At 42.9% G+C, this 23691-nt stretch overlaps 1 long non-coding RNA gene across 1 annotated transcript in view; it reads left to right on the forward strand.

Annotated features, from left to right (window-relative positions):
* The first annotated feature begins 2691 nt into the window (after positions 1-2691).
* Positions 2692-23691, forward strand: part of LOC116665793 — a 61078-nt gene continuing 40078 nt past the window's right edge. Inside the window, exons 1-3 of the long non-coding RNA XR_004322483.1 lie at positions 2692-6920; positions 11073-11155; positions 15396-15470. This is a non-coding gene — a long non-coding RNA (uncharacterized LOC116665793). The remainder of the gene's footprint in view (positions 6921-11072; positions 11156-15395; positions 15471-23691) is intronic.

Here is a 23691-nt window from a genome sequence, read left to right on the forward strand (position 1 = left end):
CAAATAGGAAATGAGAAGTCAGAGGAAGAGATAATGCAGAAGAGAAGAAAATAACAAAACTTATAACTTCAGAGAGATGATATTGTATCCACGAATACAAACATAGGATGACATTTCAAAAGGAACAGAGAATAAGAATTCTAGAAATTACAAATTTAAGGCTACCAGTGAATGCTAAAATTAGTGGGCAGATGCTTATGAAGAAACAAGATATTTACATAGCCTCAAAGTATCTCCCCCAGAACATTTACTAACTACAAAGAGAAATGCAATAATTTTACTGTGAAGAAAGCTGGCAGACCTAACCAAGTGGTCAAGTTTAACATCACCAGTAATTAATAACATCAATATCATGTACCCTTGAAATGATGTATTTAGAAGACCACAGCCTCTCTTCCCATGGTTCATAACCTCAATCTAATCATGACAAAATAGCAAACCCAAATTGACAGACATTCTACAAAACCTTCAACCAATATTCTTCAAAAGTGTCAAGGTCATGAAAGACAAGAAAAGACTGAAGAACTGTCACAGATTAGAGGAGATGAAGGAGACATGACCACCAAATGCCAGGTGGGATCCTGGATTGGATCCAGGAAAAGAACATGAGTAGAAAGACTTATGACATGCAAATAAAGTCTTCACTTACTGCATTGTTGCAATGTTAATTTCTTGGTTTTGATCGTTGTACTTTGGTTATGTGAGATGTTAATATTAGGGGAAGCTGGATGAAGGATACACAGGAACTCTCTGGACTGTAATGACAAGTCTTTGTAAGCCTAAAACTTTCAAAATAAAGTTTTTTTAATGAGAGCTGTAATAAAGCAATAGAAGGGTTGGAAAATAAAAACGAGGAAATCTCCCACAAGGTAAAACGAAAAGGAAAAGATGGAAAATGAGAAGTTCATATGAGGAAATACCATATCTCAATTAAGAGGAGACCTTGAAGTGAAGAAGGAAGAAACTGTCACAGAAATAATACAAGAAAACATCCCAGAACTAATTGATTTTTGAGGTTGAAAGGACTGTGGGGTGCTGAATACAATAATGAAAAATGATGCACACTGAGGCATATCATTGTAGAATTTCAGAACAGAAGGAATAAGAAGAAAATCCAAAACCACTGACCGTGGCCACACTTTGGATCATCTTGAAATAGCCTTGGAATATTAAAAAAAAAAAAGAATATCTAGCCCTGCCACAGGTCAATTAAAGCAGAAGCTCTGTTTCAGGGGAGTCTGATGCATGGTAAGGGTTGAGAACCACAATCTTAAAAGTTCCAGAGCAGCGTGGTAAACAAGAACCCAGCAGAATAATGCCTTCTGAAAGAAAATATCTATCAGGATACTTAAGAAATCTCTTGTTCATGAAAATGAAGAATTACCACCCTTAAATCTGTTCAGAGGTTTGGGCTTTTTCTAAACGAGATTCTTTTAAAGTGGATGACTGGTCATCTTCTATATTTGCTATGCATGTTCCTTCCAAGCTATTATTTCTTAAACACATCTTCATCAGGAACTTCCCAGTTTTCAATATCTTCTATGATATGATCCAGTACTACCTGTCAGAGTTTATTACCTGGCAGTCTGCTCTCAGCCAGACACTACTGCCTTCTGCTTCCAACTTATCCTTTCCAAAAGTTCTTTCCCATGGGCCATAATATCCAGCTCTCACCTCCAGCCATCCCTAATGCCAAATAGGGGTTTTGGCTTGAGTTTTTATTTCAGTTGACCAGTCTGGGTTGCTTACTGTACTGTGTTTGGTCTGGGCTCAGTGAAAAGTGGAGCCACCCTGGTGTTCATTAGCAATGCCTGCTGCAGGCATGGAATGGCAGTGGGTAGGTAGGCAGCATATTTCTCACATCAGTCTAGCTGAATCAGACCCCGGCTGCGAAGTTCAACTCAAGTCTCACTTTCTCCAATCCATTATTCACTATTCGCTTCTCTGAGGGCCTGTCACACTCCTGGCCTTTTCCAGCCTTTGGCGCCAGACTAGTCCCTGTGTTCATCTTCCCAGCCAGACTGGAGTGTCTTTGGGGGCAGAGATCGAGCTGTTATTGGGCATCACTTTGTGTTCCTTCACTGCACCAAGAACAATGCATTATACAGAGTACAGGCTCAGCATACATTGGATTGGAGGGTTGGAGAACTAGTGAAGTGGAAAATGTGCCCTCTGCAGGTATGGAAGAAAAGAGCATCCCTCTTAAAATGTCTATAACCTTGATCTGACCTTTACCGAGCCAATTAACACGCTTCTTCATAACATTTAGTATCCCCATTAAAAGACCCTTCACTACATTGGGTCTTGGCATTGTGAAATATTCAACTTCCTTCAAAAAGGCCTAACCTATACCAAAAAGCAAACTGGGGTAATAATTGGGTTATAAACAAGTTACATTCCCAGCTGACATAAGAGGAATTAGTAAAATAATTTTTATTTGCCGCAAATGTCATTCTTGAGAAAGAACTGGAATTCTAACAAGAATGAACATTCAAACATCCAAGGGATATTGGATGGCTGTTGGATATCAAAAACAACCAAAATGATTGATGATCACTGGAGATTATATTTTTACTTTGGTAAAAAAGAACACATTTTCTGAAACATGAAGGGGTTTAGATCAAGTGTGTTATATCGATGTACTTTCTCATAACTGTACATATTAAATATTTTAATATTTGTGCTGATAAATATTGCCTTATAAGTATAGTAGCAATTAGAAACATCTGTGAGAAAAAAATTTCCTGAAGAATGTTATTTTGTGGCAAATATTTTTCTGAAGGTTATGCTGGATTTTTCACTCTTCAATTGGAATCGCCCTCCTATTCGTCCTTTCTTGTTGGTGCTCAGAATAGTGTCAGTTGTGTATTTATCCACTATGAGATTATTTGAAGATTTTCTTAATAAAATATAAAATTCTTAGCATACATACACTTATGTATGTAAAATATATATACGTATACAATGTAATACCTTATCTTTGAAGCCTATCTGCTACTTGTCCTATCATCCATGGACATAGATATTTTACCCCTTAATGTCAAAAATATCCCTCTTGTATCTATTGTTACTATTGATTGTTTTCCACTGATGTGTGTAGCTTACCTACCCAGGTCTTCTTGGAGAAGAGATTTCACCAACAGTTGTTCACCAGGGTTTGAATAATACGTGACAAGCACATTGATAAATGGGATGTAAACCTGTCACCTTCCCAACTACTGTAAGCAAATGAATATTAATGCATATACATATAGACATGACTCTCATCCTTATCATATTTACTTAAAAATTGGGATTTTTAGCGTGGAGAATATTCAAACATCTAGAGGGGCTGAATGGCTGCGATATCATCAAGGTAACTGAAGGAACTGGAGTGTTTTGAGGAGCCATGACTCACACACCCCGTAGCTTTGGATAACGTGCTCTCTGTGCCCTGCCTGCCACCATGGGATTTGTAATGGGCTTGGATTTGTCCTAAGAGGATACGGAAACATTATGTTCTGTGCTTCACATAACTGGTAACAGGCACCATCCCAACAGCTTTAAAAAAATACGTTCATGACTCAGTGCCCAAATAGGCGATTCAGAGAGGAAGGATCGTTGACATTCAGAGGAGAGAGAGGGCAAGGGCTGCTGTGTTTATTTTGCCACGCTCAATTTATCCTTTCCTCCCAGAGAGTTACTTACTTCTAACCTTGAATTTCCAGCAGTACATTCAGCCATGAATCTCCCCCGTTTATAACTCTTGTTACCATTTATCAATATAAAGCTTGTTTATAAGAAGACTTAAAAATTTTTTTTTTGTGGGGGGAAGTAATTAGGTTTATTTATTTCAATGGAGGTACTGGGGATTGAACCTAGGACCTCATTCATGCTAGGCATGCACTCTACCACTGAGCTATACCCTCCCCACTAAAGCTTATTTATAAATGAGCAGAGCCAGACATTTTCCATGTTCATGACGTGGCTTTGTGTAGGGAGTGTTGGGGTGGACTTCTCAACATCCATCCCACCCCAGATGATCAGTCTAAGACAGTTGGGGCAATTCTTTCCCACATGGTTACACAGGCGACCCAATTGTCACCAGTGGGATGAAACCTCTGGAAGAAGTTTCCTCTCCAAAGAGAAAGCCTCAGAAGTAACTGCCATGGCTGCCCTGCTACCAGCTTGAGAATGACACAGACACCAAGATGGCTGAGTGGAGAATGAAAGATCGTGAGGCCTTGTTGACTCCAGCCAGAGATGCAGGGAACCCCGAAGCAGGTCCTACAGCAAGACTTCCACATATGTGCAGATCATAAATTTTCTTATTGTTTAAGCCATTTGAGCTGGGGTTTCTATTACTTGCGACTGGAAGCATCCTCACTGATAAACTCCTCTTAAGAGAAATGACTCATGGGGAAACAATCCTTCCAGCTTCTGCTTGACTCTGGCCTCCAGAGATAATTATCTGGGCCATCAGATACATAAAAAATATGGAGGTCATAAGATTAACATGAGTGGTTACATTTAGGGAGAGGGTGGAGATAGTGACTGGGAGGGGGCCTGAGAGGGGCTTCTGTAATATTGGTAATTTCTTGATCTGGGTGGTGGTTATATGGGTGTGTTTACTTTGGGATAAAGTCATTGAGCTGTAGACTTATGACTTGTGTACTTTTCTGCATGTGAGTTATACGTCAGTTAAAAGAAATTATTTTGTAACCAGTCCTCCAAACAAACTGTTTGTATCTTGACTGGAAGAGTATGAACGACATACCGTGGTCATTTTATTAGGCAGCCAAACTAAGCTATAGCAAAATGCTCTCTGATAAATTTCCAGAAGCTCGTTGTAAAGACCTCCCATCACTAGTGTGCGGTCAACCTTCTCTAACCTCAGCCAGAATGTTTTCCCTTAGTGTTCGGATCAGAAGGCCTCAAAGCCTTGCAGATGTAGGACTTCATCCTTTTTAGAATACAGTCACAATGAATATTAAAACCAGAATAAGAACTAACAAGTTGGCATCCGTCCATGTAGGGCTTTGTCAGGTAATGGTCTCAGAGAGGCATTTGAATTATGAAAGGGTCCACTCCCAGGAAACCAGTGAGTTTGGAGAAGGCACTCACACGGCCCAGGTTATTGAGACCTCTAGTTCACAGAGGAAGAGATGTAACATATTTAGTTAGTTGTTTGTGGAAGAAGAATATGTGGGCTTTGGGGACCAAAGTATCTGGAAAAAGACTTGGCTCCAATAGAGGAAAACCAGCTAAGGAAAGTTACCATAAATCATAGGTTGGAGAGTGGAATTGGACATGGGGTAGCAAGGCCTTGGGACTGTTGGTCTTCATGAGGGAGAGGATATGGAGTGTAATCACGTCATGAAACTAAATGAGGAAGGTGGTTGGTTGGTGGTCAGAGCCAAGGAGTTCAAATTCCTTCGTGCTGTAGAGCCCTGTCTTGACTGAGGAGCCGCATTGATTCCCAGAACTGGAAGCTCATAAGAAGGTGGAGGCATAATAATTTATCTACCTAACACCTAACTTCAGGGCGCTTTCACTTTCAGTATATCCTCGCCACAATCTTGTGAGGTGGGTGAGTTAGATATGGTCAAAAGAGAGACAGTGACTAAGAGAATGAGCTTTAGAGTCAGACAGACCTGCATCTGAATCCGTCTCTGTCCTATCAGTGGAGTGGTGGTGTGAAATTCAGCCTGTGTGGTGCTTCTCACCTCCGGGGAACATTTGGCAACGCATGGAGACGTGTTTGATTGTCACAACTGGAGGAGTGCCATTAGCATTTAGTGGGTGGAGGCCAGGGGTGCTGCTAAACATCCTACAGTGCACAGGACAGCTCCCGACCGCAAAGAATTGTTCAGCCCCAGGTGTCAGTAGTGCTGCTGTTGAGAGACCCTGGGTGCTATCTGATTCTTAGTCTCTTTGTCTATGTAATGGGATATTGACATCCCCTCATTGCATTGTTATAAAGAGTAGATTAAGTAATAGTTCATACTGGGTTGTCTGTCCTTCCACTCTCCCTGCCATTCTGGGAGCTGCCCTCTTAGGACTCTCCAGCTCTACAGAATTAAATTTCCATGGGCTGACTGCCAGCCACCTGTAGTCCCCACTTAGTTTCATGATGTTTGTCCCTGGCCAGTGTTTTGCTTGGTGTGACTCTGCCCCATTTGCCACAGTTGATTGGATCAGGGGTGGATACTGGATCCAAACTAGAGTGGTAAGAACTCTTTTCCCAAGGAACTTGGTAATTTGTACTGAGAGGTTCCAGGCTTAGTTTGGCTGGTGTCGTGAATGGAGACGATGCAAACCTGGGAGCTGTGGGTGGTCATTTTCTCACATGTGAATGGGATGCAGGGACAGCCAGTTTATAACAAAAGAGAAGAATGCAACAGTTACAGAGAGAAGCACAGCAATAAGAGACAGTCCTCGGAGTCTGTTCCCTGGCCACGCCCTCCTCTTCAGTTCAGTAGGCCATTTCTGCATCCATGTTAAACATTTGCCTAAGCCGGCTTCAGTTATGTGTTTCTTATGCTCAAGGGACACATCATGACTACTGGTGAAATATGGAAAAGCACTTAGCATGGTACCTAGGAATAGTAAGCCCTAAATAAGTGGCAGTTATTATTATTATTCCCATTTTCAAGGTAAGAAAATCAAGGCAGAGAGATTAAATAATTTGTCTTATGTCACACAGCCCCGGAGTGGTAAACCTGATCTGGAATCCAGGCCTCCTGACATTGAGACCTGGGTTCTGTTCTGTTTATTCTTTGAACTGTGCATGAGTAAGTAAGTACCTCTGTATGGTTAAAAATAATTTCAAATGAACCCTGGTGTATCCATCACCCAGGACAAGAACTAGAAAACTGGCTGCCACTCAGAAGACCTTCCTGCGTCCCTCCCTGACACGTCTCCCTCTCTCCCTGCCAGAGGTAACCGATATCCTGTTTTTTGTTGTTGAAATAATTTTTAATAGTTTTTCCACCTACATTTGCATCCCTAAACCACATGGTTTCATTTTACTTGTTTTGGAACTTTATATAAATGAATTTGTACTATACGTATTCTCTTGTGACTTGTTTCTTTCCACACTATGTTTGTGAGGCTCATCCATGCTGTTATGTGTAGCTGTAGTTCATTTATTTTCTTTGTTTTGGGTTTTGTTTTTGGAGGAGGGGTGGAGTTAATTAGGTTTATTTATCTATTTTTTTGGGGGGGGTAATTAGGTGCACCTATTTTTCTTAATTAAAAAAAAATTTAATGGATGTACTGGGGATTGAGCCTAGGACCTCATGCATGCCAAGCATGCACTCTGCCACTGAGCTATACCCTCCCTGCTGTGGTTCATTTATTTTCTTTGATGTATAGTCCATAATGTACTTATCCAAGCCACTGTTAATGGACATTAGGCTATTTCCAGTTTTGGGCCAACAATATTACTATGTGCATCCTTGTTTATATATCCTGGTGCATGTGTGCTAGAATGTCTCTTGGGTGTATAACTAGTAGACCTGCAGTGTTTGAGACTTCAGAAGCTCCCTATCTTTGTCAGTTTGGGTTCTTTTTTTGTGCAGATGCCAATGCCTGGGGCCACAGGATAAAGTACTGTGTAGTTCTATGGGACACACAGATTTAAAACATAGTATCCTTCCTCAAAAAGGGACACTTAGAATTACCATGTGATCCAGCAACTCCACTCTTAGGTGTATCTACCCAAGAGAACTGAAAACATATGTTCCCACAAAGACTTGTACATGAATGTTCATGGCAGCATGATTCATAATAGCAAAAAGTGGAAACAGCGTAAATGCCCACCGACTGATGAATGGACAATTATGTGATATATACCTACAGAGGAATATTATTCAGCATAAAAAGGAATGAAACACTGATATATGCTACAACATTATACTAAATGAAAGAAGCCAAACACAGAAAATCACATATCATTCTGCCTATGTGAAATGTCCAGAATAGGGAAATTCATAAAGACAGAAAGTAGATTAGTAGTTGCCAGGGGCTGGAGGAAGGGGATGTAGGGGGTGACTATAGTGGGTACAGGGTTTGCTTTTGAAGTGAGAAAATATTCTGGAATTAGGTAGTGGAGATGGTCTCCCAAGTTCATGAATATACTGGAAACCACTGAATTACATGGGCAAATTAGATGGGCAAATTTCACAGTGTGTGAATTATATCATAATAAAAATGTAAATAAAAACACAGTATCCTTATCATTCATTAATTTATTCAAAACACACATGTTAAATCTCTAAGACATGCGAAGCATTCCTTAGCACGTTGTTGGGGAAACAGTGGTCAATGAATTAGACGTGGCTCTTGTATTGGTCAGAACCACTGTCAGGTAACCAATGGTGCATTCAAGAGGGGTCACTGAGGAGCTTAATGAAGGCACTGTCTGCAGGAGTGCGGGCAGATTAAGAGGCCCCTGGTGAAGGGACGGCGAGGCACTTTGGGTTGACAACATATGGCAACCGTTTCCACCCGGGCCTGGGAAGACAAGGAGAGGGTGGTTACTGGAACCAGCAAGAGCTGTGGGTAAAGGCTGCTGCCTGGGAGCTGTGGCAGGGAGGGACCCCTACCACCCCATCCACTTTCCTTCCTGGGGGTGTGGGAGCTCAGGCCACAGAGTCCCCATCAGTCAGCCTCCCGAGGCCTAGAGGAGACGGGAGAGGGCTGGACAGTGACCCTGGAGGAGCAAATGGAGACTATCTAGGAGTCCCTGTCCTCGCAGACTTTGCGTTTTGAGTGGGGAGACAGAGAAAATTAAGACAACTACAGAATGTGATAAACAGGCTGATACGAGAGACAGCGTCTTGGGGTGTGGGTGGCTGGGGAGAACTCGAGATTTGGTGCCAGGGAAGGTCTTTCCAAGGAGGAGGTGCTGTTTAGCTGGGACCTGAAGGATGAGCTCCCAGGTGATGAAGTTACCCTAGACTGAGATGGGGAAGCTTGGAGGAGAATCAGATTTGGGGGAGGAAACCAAGAAAACCCCCCGGGATACAGGAGATATAGAACACATACAAACACGGAAGAATCACAGCTCAAGGTCGAGTGAGCCTCCATGGGGCTCCCAGAGAGGCGATGGCTGCGGGCTGACACCCAGGACCTGCCTCTTGGAAGCCAGAACATGTGTGGACTGCACCCTCCCTTGAGGTGACAGCAAGTGCTGGCACAGCACTCTGGCTGCAGGCCTGCCCGCCTGCTCGTGGGGCTCCATCCAGCATTTATTGGGCTTTCTGCCACGTCCCAGTTCCTCCCCTTACCAAGGTAAGGGCCAGGGGAAGGGAGTGTCCTTTCTGAACAGCAAATGTGACACTTAGCCTTAAATAGGCAGGAGCTCCAGTCTCACAGCTGAGGTGGGCACAGGGAGAAAAGGGGGCTTGCTAACCCTGAAGGGTCCAAAATTGACTTAGAAAGGCACCCACGCTGTGATGAAGCCCGTGGTGCCCACAGCACCCAGAGGGAAAAGCAGGCCCAACATCCTGGCTGGAGTCAAATCAAGGACTCAGGAGAGAACAGTGAGTCTCAACCAGCACATTCTTCCTCACCTGATGATTCAGCCACCCTCGGGTACTTCTAGCCCGTCCAACCCCGTGCATCCCTGTATTTTCTTCCATAAAGGTCTCCCCACTCTGGCTCTCTGCCCAGCCAGTTGCCCACAGACTGGAAAACAAAGGCCCGAAGACTTCCCTAGAGACCTGGGCTTAAGGGATGGGCCTCGGGCAGGCTGGGCGGATGCTCTGTTGATTTTTTTTTTCCAAGTGCAGAGAATGTGACAGCCAATTCCTGTTGGAAATAGCTTTTGTTTTCCTTGGAGCCCAAAGCACTTTTCCTTTCTCGTGACTGTTTCAGTTCAGGTCATGTTTAGGATGGAGATGATTCGCTAACCTGATTGCATGCCTTCCAGATCCATGGTTCTTAACCTTTTAGGGCATAGATCCCATTGCAACGCTGATAAGAACTATGGACCCTCTCCCTAAAATGTACATACACACACATGCACACAAATACTCTCAATTTAACTCATAATATCAATACTAGCAGGTTAACACCCCCTGGGTTAAGGAGGGTGAATCATTCCTACCCTGCCCCCCACACCCCCAACCCCCAGCTTTCTTTTCAGTCTGGATCTTAAAATTCCCTTTCTTTAGTCCTCCAGGGCCAGCATTTCTTGCCTGGCTCCTGCCTGAATTAATCCCATGTGTCCAGCCCGCTGAGGAGCAGGGGCTCTGGCTAGATTTGGGCTGCCTCCAGTTTGAAGGCTCCAGTCCAGTGGCGCTCCAATTTTTCAGGCAGCAGAATATTCCAGTGGGATTTGTAAAACCTCTGTCTCATCCATGCCTCACTATTATGGAGGAGCTGGGTGGCGAGAGTCTCAGCAGATTCTAGAAGAGATGGCACAGATTTGGATGAGACAGGCGTTGTCTGGTTTTGTTAAATTCCAGAAGCAAGCCACTTTGCCAAAAATGCCAAAAATAAAAGGACTGTCTAGACACTTACAGACTAGAAGCTCTAATACGAAGAGAGACCATCCTGAAGATCATTGATTTATGCTAAAATGGCAGGACAAAGGGGTGCATTTATTTAGCAGACATGTATTGCGTCCCTGCCCTGTGCCGGGCAATGTTTTAGGCAGACAAGACAATGAGTAAGACAGACAAGGTACCAGAGAATTTTAGGTGGTGACGAGCGCAAGGATGAAAATGAAATAGGGTGAGGCAAAGATATGATGGCAACGGGACACAATCACAGAAGATAGCTCTGAGAAGGTGCATTGGAGCTGAAATCTGAATATTGAAAGGAAGCATCTGAATGTTGAAAAGGATTATTGGACAAGGAGAGCCTCAGGTGGAGGGAACAGCTGCTGCAAAGGCCCTGAGGCTAATGCAAATTGGGCAGCTTGAGGAAAAGGAAAACAGGTGTGGCTGGTGTAGCATCAGGGAGAGGGGAGGTCAGGGATAGGATGGGAGAGGTAGGCAGGGGAGGGACCACATTGGGCTTTGCAGGAAAGACAGTGGAGGATGTAGAGCAGGCAGCTGATGTGATGGGATTTGCCTTTTTAGGACTGGCCTCAGTAGAGAGAAGTGTATTCTTGGAGAACAGGAGAAGCAGCGGGGTTGGTGCAAGGCTGACGAGTGCGGTTCAGGTGAGTGGGCGATGGTGGCTCGGACCTCTTGGTGGCGGTACAGATGGCAGGATGAGAACTGTTTTCCAGTGAACATACTTGGTTCATAGCACATAATATATGATAATGCATGGCGGTTAAGACCCCATGGGAAGCTTCCTTTATGGCGTAGAAGGACCAAAGTTATGGTGCTCTTGCCAGTCCAAGACTGTGCCCCTCCAGGAAAAACATGAACAAAGGTTCAAATCCTCCTTTACAGAATGTTGCTTGGCTGTTCTTACCTCCGCAGAATGTTAATCTCCTTGGCAGGCAGGAGGAGGGGAGGAGAGCTGGTATGTATTAAGTACCGACTGCATACCTTGATCTCATCTAATCCCACAATAACTTTACAAGGTTCATGGTATTAGCCTTTTTTTTTTTTTTTTTTTTTTTTAGATAAGGAAGCAGAAGTTCAGAGAGGTTAGGTAAATTGCCCAAGGTCATATAGCTAACAAGTGACAGACCTGGGATCCAAACCCAGGTCTGTCTGATTCCAATTCTTTCCACATCATCCCAGGGGAGCACATTGAGAGGCTTAATTGACCTCAAGGCTCCTGGAGTTTTAACTACTCCTTGGATGAAAACTGGTCACTGTTGGGGGTCCACTAACTTTTCCAGACCCCGGGGTGTGCTGAGTGCATTGATGTTTAAGAATAGCATTTTAAAACTTTCCCTTGTGGTTTGAAGATGTAATGATACCAGAAAATCTAATGGAGAAAGAAAGAGTTTCAGTCTTGAGATAAACAGGCTCATTAACTAGCAATAAATCAGTCAGGGTGAAATCAATTAAGGCTAACTGCAAAGCAGAACCTACGCCCTCTCTCTTGACTCTTGAAATGACAGATGGATGGTGGCTACCAGTGCATCCTGGAGGCTCAAGTCAGAGACAAATACCCTAATGACAAAGAAATTCTGTGCTGTAAATCCTGCCCCTGCTGCTCTGTGGCCACTTGCTTGGTAGGAGGGCTCTGGAGGGTGTTTCTTCAGTGTTTCCAGCAAGACCCCTGGTTCAGGGCCCTAGCAGCCTCAGGACTCTGTGTGTCACCAGGATTCCTTCAGGTCTCAGGCCTTCCAGAACAACTCAGAAGGGAGTGGGTCTTGCAGGGTCCGCCTGGCCCGGCTACCCAGGACTATCTCAGAGAAAGGCTGGGGCCACATTCCCAGCCCATCACATCCAGAGTTACAGCCAGGGTCACAAAGAGAAGCCTGACACTTGCTCCTCTCCCTGGTGCTTTAAGCAATCTGGTGGATGGGCACACCTATGACTAGACTGCAACCCCGATGAAGGGAGGATTTTTTTCTGCCTATTTTTTTCTCTCTGATTATTATTGTTTTTGCTGTGCTTAAATGAATTAACTGAGGTTGACAGATACTGTATTCGCCCTCCAGGATTTGACACTTCAGCTGGAGTTAAAAGCCCATAAAGAGGAAACAAGAGGCATTGAGATCAGTATATTTTGATCTAGTTTCCAACAAAGATAGTGAAGCCTTGGCTTCCTCATCTGCAGAATGAGGTGTTGGGGCACATCGTAGAGGGTGGCTGTAAGGATTAAATGGGATTATGCGTGTAAGTATTTAGCAGAGAGCCCAGCACACAGCAGCCCTCAGAGCGAGTACATAACATTTCTGTAAATACCACCTCCCCGCTCCATGGTACACGTTTCAATAGGAACTTTCAATTTTTTTTTGAAGGTGACTCACGTCACAACCCTACAATGTGTGTGCATATTGAAATATAACTAGAATGTAAATTTTATGAAATAATACCCTTACTACGGTTGATGAACTCTGATAGTTTCTACTCTACTCAATTGTGTTGGAAAAAGTGCTGAAGAGGCTGGGGGGAACTTTTTGGGGTGATGAACATGTTTTGTATTTTGACTAGGGTGGTAGTGGCATGGGTGTTTTTGTCAAAAATCATTGACCTTACAGTAAAATGGGTGCATTTGATTGCATGTAAATTACACCTTCATAGATTTGCAACCTTCTAAATTACTTTCTTATTGAGACACAATTCCCATTCCATAAAATTCACCCTTTTAAAGTGTACGATTCGATGATTTTTAGTATCTTCACAGAGCAACCGTCATCCCTAGCCAGAACATTTTTGTTACTCCAAAAAGTAACAGTTACTTCCCCTCCCCACAAGCCCTTGCCCTTGGTAACCATTCATCTACTTCCTATCTCTATGGATTTGCTGTGGGGCCAGGATCACAGTCTTTTTTTTTTTTTCCTGTATTTTATTACAGGTATAAATCCATAAATAATACTAGTAGCTACTATTTATTGAGTGTTTATGTGTGCTAAGCATTGTTTTAAAGGCTTTACATGCATTAAATCCATTTTGTTCCACAAGCCAATATTAAGTACTGCTATTATTCTCATTTTATAGATGAGAAAACTGAGGCACAGAAGTACATTCTCTCTAAGTTTATACGGCTAGAAAGTACAGAACCATGATTCAACCTCAAGCTGTCTGGTGTCATATTGTACACAAATTGTGATTTATTATTTTGCCCTCAATATCATACTTTAGAGAACTCTCCAGGATAATAATGTAGTTATGGTTCATTCACTTTAACTACAATTTTACTGTATGGTGTTCCAGTGTTTTAGTATACAACAGTTAATTTAGCTGTTCCTGCACATATTTATATTTATTTATAATTGACCTGTTGGTGAGCATATAATTAGTCTGCAGAGTTTCATTACTACAGTGTGCCATGAATATCCTTGTAAATGCGTCCTTGTGCATGTGTGAGAGGGTCTCTGTAGGTTCATTCCCACAAGATGAAATGGCTCTCCTTTACTTTGGAAGGAGCAGATGGGTCTTTAATAAGTGATCTTTCTGTAGCCTCTAACAGACTCCAAAAAGGCCCAGATCTAGCTCCCAGCAGGCAGGCGCCTCTTTCCCTTTTCCAAAGAGAGTGAAGAGTGACAGAGACTACAAATGCAGACAGAAGCAGGAATTTGTGTCTGAAAGACCTGAGTCTGACTGAGAAATAACTTACTTGACCCTTTAAAAGGAGAGGACCCTTTCATACCCATTTAGATGACTACTATAGAAAGACTCCAGAAAATAGCAAGTGGTGGTGAGGATGTGGAGAACTTGGAAACTTGGTGCACTGCTGGTAGGACAGCATCACAGTCTTTGAAGTGAGGCCAGTTCCTGGGCCTCTTGGGGATGGGGGCACACTCGCCCCCTAGAACTGAGATTTCTATCTTTGATCCAGGTTTTGGGTGGTGAATTCCAAGAGCATCAGTGACACATGTAGGTGACTGATACCCTATGTCGCCACTTCTTTCTATACCCACCTCAGGCCCACCCAGTCCTCTGGAAATGCCCCATCACTCCCTCCCTCCCCTCCTGTGGGAGGTATGGACAATGGTGCCCCAGTGAAGGAGTGGGGAATGGACTCACCAAGGGAAACCTGTCACAGAAATGCAAAAAGGATGCAAGGAAAGTTGGGGAATATGTCCAGCAAGGTGGGGGCTGGAAGAGATTTTGGAACTGGGTTTGGACAAGAAAAGTAGTTAGGGGGGCTGTTACTGGCTGTCAGGAGAAGACCAGAGGGACCTGGGAGTGGCTCGTGCCCCATGTCCCTGCCTCTTTCCTGCCCCAAGTCTCCACCTAGTACTCTGGAAATGCTTCTTACTTACTTCACCCTCGCTGCCCCGGAAAGGGATGGACAAGGAGAAAGCCGAGGAAGGGAGAGGGTGAGAGGTAAAGGAACGACTCTGCAGCGTGAGTGAGGATGGGACCGACTAGACCGACTGGTGCCAGCTCTGCGGTCATCTGGAAACAGGTCTGACCCAGGGGCTTTCAAAAGAGACATGTAGGTGTTATTGGGGCCACCTGGACATGAGAGAAGAAAGTCCTGGAGCTTTAGAAGCCCTCTTCTTCCAGCTGTCATCAACAGGAAGGGAAGTAGGACTCTGGTGATGTCTGAAGGATGAATGCCCCTGACAAGATGAATTCTTGAGATGTGTTAAGCGAGCTGCAGAGCATATGTGCCCACAATCCTGTTTATATAACAGAGATACTGTGTGCTATGCTTCACAACGGACCTAAGTCTGGAAGGATTCTAACTAACCTGACAAAAATCACCTTCAAGGAAAGAAATTTCACTGTCTAGTATTCATTTCTTTTAACAATTGTATGCTGTTTGTATAATTTAAAAAGAGATATATTCAAGTTTATTTTTAATCTATTTCTAAATAGGTGAAACATTCACATGGAAAATCTCCCTCCCCTTCTTGTCCTCATCTGCAAAGACACCCATTCCCCGTGCCATAGGTAAGTAACATTCCTAATTTTTTATGTGTCCTTCCAGAATTACATGTGCATATGTAAGTAAATTTGGGTAAAGATTCTTAATATAACTTTTTTTGGTCTTTGTATATATACATATTTTTATTGAAGTGTAGTCAGTTTACAATTTTGTGTCAGTTTCTGGTGTACAGCATAATGCTTCAGTCACACATGAACATACATATATTCGTTTTCATATTCTTTTTTACCATAAGTTACTACAAGATATTGAATATAGTTCCCTGTGCTATACAGTATGAACTTATTGTTTATCTATTTTATATATAGTAGTTAGTATCTGCAAATCTCAAACTCCCAATTTATCCTTTCCCACCCCATTTCCCCCCTGGTAACCATAAGTTTGTTTTCTATGTCTGTAAGTCTGTTTCTGTTTTGTAAATAAGTTCGTTTATCTTTTTTTTTTTTTTCTAGATTCCACATATAATACAAATTTTTTTGAACTCTATCCTCTAGAAAGGAAATTAGAATTCAAACCCAATGACTAAGACATAAGGGCCCTGAAGATTTCCTGTAATCAAACATCTCTACAGGGGGCTAGTGGGCATGAGGTACACCTCTCCAAAGGGGGGAAAACTTTTAAACACGATATATGTAAGACAATAATTAATAAATGCTCATTTATAAAGGAGCCAAGTAAAGCAATAAAAGAAGAAAGTCACTCCAAATCTCTCTACCTCAAAAGAAAAATAATTAACATCACTTGAACACCATATCTGGACCAAGGATGTCTAGTAGAACATTGTGCAATAATGGAAGTGTTTTCTATGCCACTAGAGTAACCACTGGCTACAGAGGCCTCTGAACGCTTGAAATGTGGCAAGTGCAACTGAGGATCTGAGTTGTTTATTTTTTTAAATTAATTTTAACTTAAAACACACAGCCACATGTGTCTAGTGCCTGCTATAATAGGCAGGGTAATTCTAGACTCTTTTCAATGTCTACATACGCATGAAAAGATATAAAGAGAGGTGGGGGAGACAGGCTATTTGGGCATTGCCAGCCAGAAGCCTCGTAAGTGTGATTACTAATTAACCTAGGAATTCTACTTCTAAGAATTATCCTAAAGTAATGGTTATGAATTTGCTCAAAAAATCTGGCTCTGAGAGTATTTATTGACATGAAAACCCGGAATGTTGCAGGAAAATATTTACTGATGTGGGAATATGTTCACAACTGTTTATTAAGTGAAAGGCAGGTTACAAAGCAGGCTGACTTCATTAAAATATAAATAGCCTAGAAAGGTGTATTTCAAACTGCTTGGTGGACCTGGCAGACAATAAATATGTGTTAAATGAATGAGTGAATATTAATGAGTTAGCACTGGGTGGTGAAATGATGAGTGATCTTATATTTTCTTCTGTTCCCTTATTTATATTTTCTAACTATCCATGCTGAATACATATACCTCGGTAATAAGAAAAAAAAATTTATTGAAAAAAGGAATATAGTTGCTGAGTTATAGTATTTTCAGAGCTGGAAGGAACTCTGGAGACAAAGGCACACATGGCTAGTTAATGGCAGAAACCCAGATTTCCCAACTACACACAAACATCTTCCAGAGCCAAGGAGAGAAGATTGCTGGACGCTCTCCTGTGCTGGGCTATCCCTGGCCAGGACAAAATTGCTCAGTGTGGCAGTTCAAGAGTGGATTTAGAGAGGGAAAAACAAAGGGTATAAATGCTCCTCAACAAGATACAAAACATCTTGAAAAATCTCACTTATGAACTCTGGGCATCGTGATTTTGCTCTAGCTGTGCCTGCCTCCCCCAGAGTGCCCTTAGTTGTGACCCCAGCAGGGACACCCTCCAGGATTCCCTGTCCAGCCAGCATGTTGGAGAGAAGTCTCTGTCCCTTGAGTCTCCTGGTTGTCTCTACGTTTAGGCTCTTTCAAAGCCTGTTCTTTTTCAAAATTCTTCACTGAATCACTAAGTCCCTACCTCTGATGTCCTTTCTTCTTATTCAGCCTTTGCTGTTGGCATTCATGCTCAACTTTGAAACCTTACGATATGAAATGCACTTTATTGTATGAAACGATGATCACCACCTCATAGCTCTTAGTTCCACGAGCCAGTTCATTTTACCACACTTTTGTTTTGAGCACCAACTAGGTCGTAAGCATTAGTGGGTACAGAAATGTACAAGAATGTATTTATCCAGGAGAAATGAGAGCATAAACCTACAAAATGACTTGTATAAGAATGTTCACAGCAGCTTTATTCACAATAGCCCAAACTGATAAAACAATCCAAATGCCCATCAACAGAAGAACAGAGAAACAAGTTGCAGCATATACATTCAATGGAATACCGCTCAGCACTAGGGAAGAATGCTATCCTGACACACGCAATGTGGGTGAACTTCAGAGACACTATGCTCAGTGAAAGAAGCCAGACAGAAAAAGAGTGCAAGCTGCATGAGTCCCTTTCCATGAAGATTTACAACAGGCAAAACTAAGCTAAGGAGAAGAAAACCAGGACAGCGGTTGTCTCTGGATAGAGGGGTGGAGAGTCCTGGATGAGAGTGGACAGAGGATGGGAGCAGGGGATGGACACGCTCCGTATTGTGCCAGGGGTGTGAGTTACAAAGCTGAACCTACTTGTTAAAACTGTGTAGCCTAAGATTTGCATATTTTAATGTGTGTGACTTTTACTTGCAAAAAGACATGGGGACAGAAGAAAAGAGTGATGTAAGAAAAGAGTAAGGAATCGAATAAGAGTGGGAAGTGGGTAGAGGTATAGATGAAACAAGAAGGGCAGGATGTTGATAGTTATTGAAACTGGGAGTTGGGTACATTATTCTCTTTATTTGGTGTATGTTGGAAATTTTGCACAATAAAAAGTTTTATTTTTAATATAAAGCATGTTACCTGTCTAAAGTGTAGCCCAGGTCTCAGCAGGTGATTTGAGGAGAGTTTAATAAAGGGACTATTTATAAAGGTGCATTTAGTGTAGAGAAACAACAAAGGCTATACATAATAACTTCCTCTCAAAGAGTACAGTGTGGAAGAGGGGTAAGAATAGACATGTCTCCAAGGACAACATGCCAATGACCAATAAGTCCATGAAAAGATGCTTGCATTACTAATCATCAGGGAAATGTAAATCAAAACCACAATAAGATATCATCTTACACCCAGTAGGGTGGCTATTATCAAAAAAAAAAAAAAAAAAAAAAAAAAAAAGGCAGGAAATCTCAAGTGTTGACAGGATTTGGAAGAATTGGAACCCTGTTGGTGGAAATGTAAATTGGTACAGCTGCTGTGGAAAACAGTACATCAGTTCCTCAATTACCATACAATGCAACAGTTTCACTTTTGAGTATATATCCAAAAGAATTGAAAGCAGGGTCTTTAAGGGATATTTGTACACTTATTTTCAGAATAGCCAAAAGGTGGAAGCAACCCAAGTATCTGTCAGTGGATGAATGGATAAACAAAATGTGGTGTATACTTACAATGGAGTATTATTCAGCCTTGAAAAGGAAGAAAATTCTGACACAGCCTACAACATAGGTGAACCGTGAGGACATTATGCTAAGTGAAATAAGCCAGTCACAAAAAGACAAATACCCTATGACTTCACTTACGTGAGGTATCTAAAGTAGTCAAATTCATAGAAATGGAAAGTAGAATGGTGGTTACCAGGGGCTGGAGGGAGGAGAGGGGGAAAAAAAGGAGTTGTTGCTTTATGAGGGTAGAGGTTCAGTTTTGTAAGATGAAAACGTTCTGGAGATCTGTTTCACAACTCTGTGAATGTACTTAGTTTTATTGACTGTACACTTAAAAGTGGTTAAGATGGTAGGTTTTATGTATTTTTCTTACCAAAATTAAAAATACTTGGGGGGTGGGCATAGCTCAGTGTTACAGCATATGGTTAGCATGCACAACGTCCTGGGTTCAAAGCCCAGTACCTCCATTAAAAAAATAAAATAAAAAATAGGTCATCTTAAAAAAACAAACAAAAATAGTAAAAAAAAATTACTTGCCCCCCAAGATGGTTAAGCTAGTAAATTTTATGTTTTACCACAAGTTTTCAAACTGTCAAAGTCATCAAAAACAAGGAAGGTCTGAGAAACTGTCACAGCCAAGAGAAGCCTAAGGGGACATGATGACTAAATGTAATGTAGCATCCTGCATGGGATCCTGAACACAAATTAAGTAAACTGAGGAAAACTGAATAACTATGGACTTTAGTTAATAGTGATACAGCAACACTGGTACATTAATTATAACAAATGTACCATACTAATATAAGATAAGTTAACAACAGGGGAAACTAGGCATGTGGCATATGAAAACTTTCTGTAGTTTTTTTTGTTTTGTTTTTGTTTTTTTTTTTTGTAACTTTTGACCACTTTCACCCATTTTGCCCGCCCTTCACCTCCCATCTCTGGAAACCAGCAATCTGTTCTCTGTATCTATGAGTTTGGCTTTTGTTTGTTTCTTTTTTCAGATCCCACAGTGAGTGAGATCATATGCTATTTGTCTTTCTCTATTTCATGAAGAAATGGAAAATATGAACATTTCGAATACTAGTAATGAGATTGAATCAGTAATCAAAAACCTCCAACAAACAAAAGTCCAGGACCAGATGGCTTCACTGGTGAAGTCTACCAAACATTTAATGAAGAATTTACACCAATCCTTCTCAAACTCTTCCAAAAAAATAGAGGAGGAGGGAACATTTCCAAACTCAATTTACAAGGTCAGCATCACCCTGATACCAAAACCAGACAAGAACACCACAAGGAAAGAAAATTACAGGCCAATATCCCAGAGAAACATAGATGGAAAAGTCCGCAGTGAAGTATCAGCACACCAAATTCAACAATACATTAAAGGAATCATACACCATGATCAAGTGGGATTTATTCCAAGGATGCAAGGATGGTTCAACATATGCAAATAAATGAATGTGATACAACACAGTGACAAAGGATAAAAGCCATATCTTCATCTCAACAGAAGCAGAAAAATACATTTGACAAAATTCAACATCCATTTATGATGAAAAATGGTTATAGAGGGAACCTACCTTAGCATAGTAAAGCCATGTATGACGAGCCCACTACGAACATCATATTTAACAACGAAAAGCTGAAAGTTTTTCCTCAAAGATCAAGAACAAGGCAACTTTTATTCAACATAGTATTGGAAGTCCTAGCAAAAACAATTTGGAAACTCTTTGTATTATCTTTTTTTTTTTTTTTTTTGTAAATCTAAAACCATTCTACAAAATTAATAAAAAGTTAATGATCTAGGCCCGGCTCTCAAGAAATGTAGTGGCTGCGGGCCTAAAGTCCGAGTTGGTCCCCTGGGTTTAAACCTTGGCTCCACCATGACCTGGCTGTGAGCCATTGAGAGGGCCCCCTTGTCGGGCCAGTTTCTTCTTCAATAAACTGCAGGTAATACTCAGACCCACCTCACGGGGGCGCCATGAGGATCAAATGAGAAACTGGATAAGAAGTGCTCAGCCTTACCCCTCGCTGGGGTTAGAAATCAAGGTGGATAATACAGGGGTTGAGAGTGTGCATTTCTGAGCTAGGCAGTTCGGATTCAAATTCTGGTTCCTCCAGGGTTTGTTCATAAAAGTGTGGGCTGGTCACTTGGATTGAGCCTCAATTTCCTTAGCTATAAAATAAGATGAATAGCGCCCACTCACAGAGGGGGTTGGGAGCATCAAATGAGCTCATGCGTGCAAAGTCCTAGCACAGTGCGTGCACAGGGTAAGCACTCCATCAGCGGAGGGTGTAGGAGGAAAGTAAATGTGCAGTAAGAATCCGGGGGAGGAGCAAGTAAAACTGCCTGGGTGTCCAAGAAGGCTCCCCTCAGGAGGCCGCAGAAAGGGTCCCGCTCTGGGGCAGCTGACTGGCCAGCCTGCCAGTCCTCCAAGGTCCTCTGTGACCTCCTCCTCCACCCTGTGAGGTCCTCCCAGGTCCCCAGCATTGGAACAAAGCCTCCGTCTGCTGTTCAGCTACTGTTCTCTGTCTGAACTCTGATTAGGCCCTTATCTAAGCTGGCTTCGCCCTGCTTGGCTGCCTGTCACATTCAATTCCATTCCAGGGCTTTCATCCGGCCCTGGCCCGAGTGTCCCTGAGTGTGCGGCTCTGGGACACAGGGCCTGGTCTCTATCGTCCTTGGTTCCTACAATCCTGAGCACTGCATCTGGAACACAGCAGCTTCTTGGTTCATGGCAGCAGAACAGAATAAAATTATTGAGAAGCCAGCTTCCGGGCATTGATATAGTTGAATTTCAAGGCACTGAGACACACTGGTACACTTCCACCATCAAAAAATGCCTTATTTCTCTGGACTCCCTCTAGCCCCAGATTCTATGACTAGAACTTCATTGCTTTGGCTTAAGCCAAGTTAAGACCTTGTACCTGATAAAAATGCAACATTCTATATCAGAGCCCTAGCAGGGAACAGAGGGCACACTCAAAGAGGCTTAACTGAAAAATAAAATAAGACAATTAGTGACAGGACTATTTACAGTAACTTGGGCAGGATGAAAGGAACCAGCAGGGGTGGTGAGTCACCCTGGGACTTGTGAGAGTAGACAGCTGTTAGTATCCTAGGGTGGAAGGGCCAAAGGGAGCCCAGTGACAGCTGAGCTGTGGAGGAGCCACCTCAAGGGGGACTGATGCTGTAGGTGCAGCCGCTGCCCAGTGGAGTGAGGCTGCAGTGGGGAGGAAATATCTCCATGTCCCTCTCCTCTTGCCCTCAGGTCTCCTGGCAGTGACCCTATTGACCAAACACAGTAGGAAGCCAGAGGGTGAGGGGGGTCTGAGTAATGCGGTCCCCAGGGATCAGCCTCCCTGGAAATGAGAAAGATAAAAAATGGATCTGGGGTAAGGGAGCAAACCAAGAATAAGCCTTCAGAGGTGACTTATTCTAGTTTTATCAGTTGTGTAAATTCAGCATGAATAAAGGCATCAGATCCTTTAAGAAGCTGCGAGAAAAGAGACCAGGAACCAGGGTCCTGAAGAGTTAGGAAAAAAGTGCCACTGACTGGGGAAATGGTACCTCCTCCACCCCCCTAAAAATAAAGACAAACACTGCCTGATTCCAGGGGTGGCCCTGTAATGTTCATATGAGAACCATGCAAGAAGGCATAAGGAAGGCTGTCTGGATGGAAGGGAAAGAGCCGCTGCCATTGCACAGCAAACTCTGGGGCTTTACTTAGATTTGAGTGCTAGAGGTGGTGCTGGTGAGGATTATGGGGTATCCATCCCATCAGCTCCTGAACAAACCTTCGTCATCGCAGGGCTTCTTGGAGCCTCAGAGGTGCTAAAGTGTGCTGTGATCCTGGGTTCTGGGAGGCGTGACCTGTAACCTGGGAGATGTCCTTGACCACAGGAGCCCCCTAACCACACCTCCCCTGGGACCTGTGGACCACACTTTGTGGGAACTGCAGGGATTTGGTAGACTGTCTTCAAATCTGGGTTTGGGAAGGATCCGTGGCTAAGGCTGTGTGAAGGGCATTAGGAGAAGCACAGGAACAGAAGAAGGAGTCCTCGGGTGGAATGAGGCCCCTTTGGGGCTGTGAAGGGCCAAGGATCATCGAGGGCCTCATAACTCAAAGTGGGGTCCAAGGACCAGGTATGTCAGCATCACCAGCAAGACTGTAGGAAGTGAAGAATTTGAGGCTGCACCCCACACTGCCTGAATCAGGATTTGCGTTTTCACAAGATCCCTTAATGATTCTCAAGCATCCACACTGCTCTAACCCACCCTGGTTAGAGCTCAGGTGAGTCTGCCTGTTCATTTCCCCTCAGTACACCTGTGGGGTTTTTTTCCCCTCACAAGTACCTTTTTCATTCAGTAAGTCATTCAACAAACACTAAGTGACAAGTCCAAGCCTAGCACTGGAGATACAGAAATTAATAGCAGGCAGAGAAGCAAAGAGGAAATTTCAACCCAGTGTGGGAAAGGCTAAAATAAGGATGCTGCGTATGGGTGGATATGGGCAGACTAAAGAGGGCCCCCAACCTTGGGGAGAGTGGGGAGACAGTCAGGGTACGGTTCCCAGACCTGTGCCCCTGCAACTTGCCCACATTTTCTTTCCCAGTTCCCACCCTTCTCCTGACATCAGCACTGCTTGCTTGGCCTAAAATCCCCCTTCTCTAATTATTTCACTCTTTGTGTGTTCAGGTTTCATTTCATTAACTACACAGTATTTCTCTT

Source organism: Camelus ferus, chromosome 9 (assembly GCF_009834535.1).
Source record: "Camelus ferus isolate YT-003-E chromosome 9, BCGSAC_Cfer_1.0, whole genome shotgun sequence".
NCBI lineage: Eukaryota > Metazoa > Chordata > Mammalia > Artiodactyla > Camelidae > Camelus > Camelus ferus.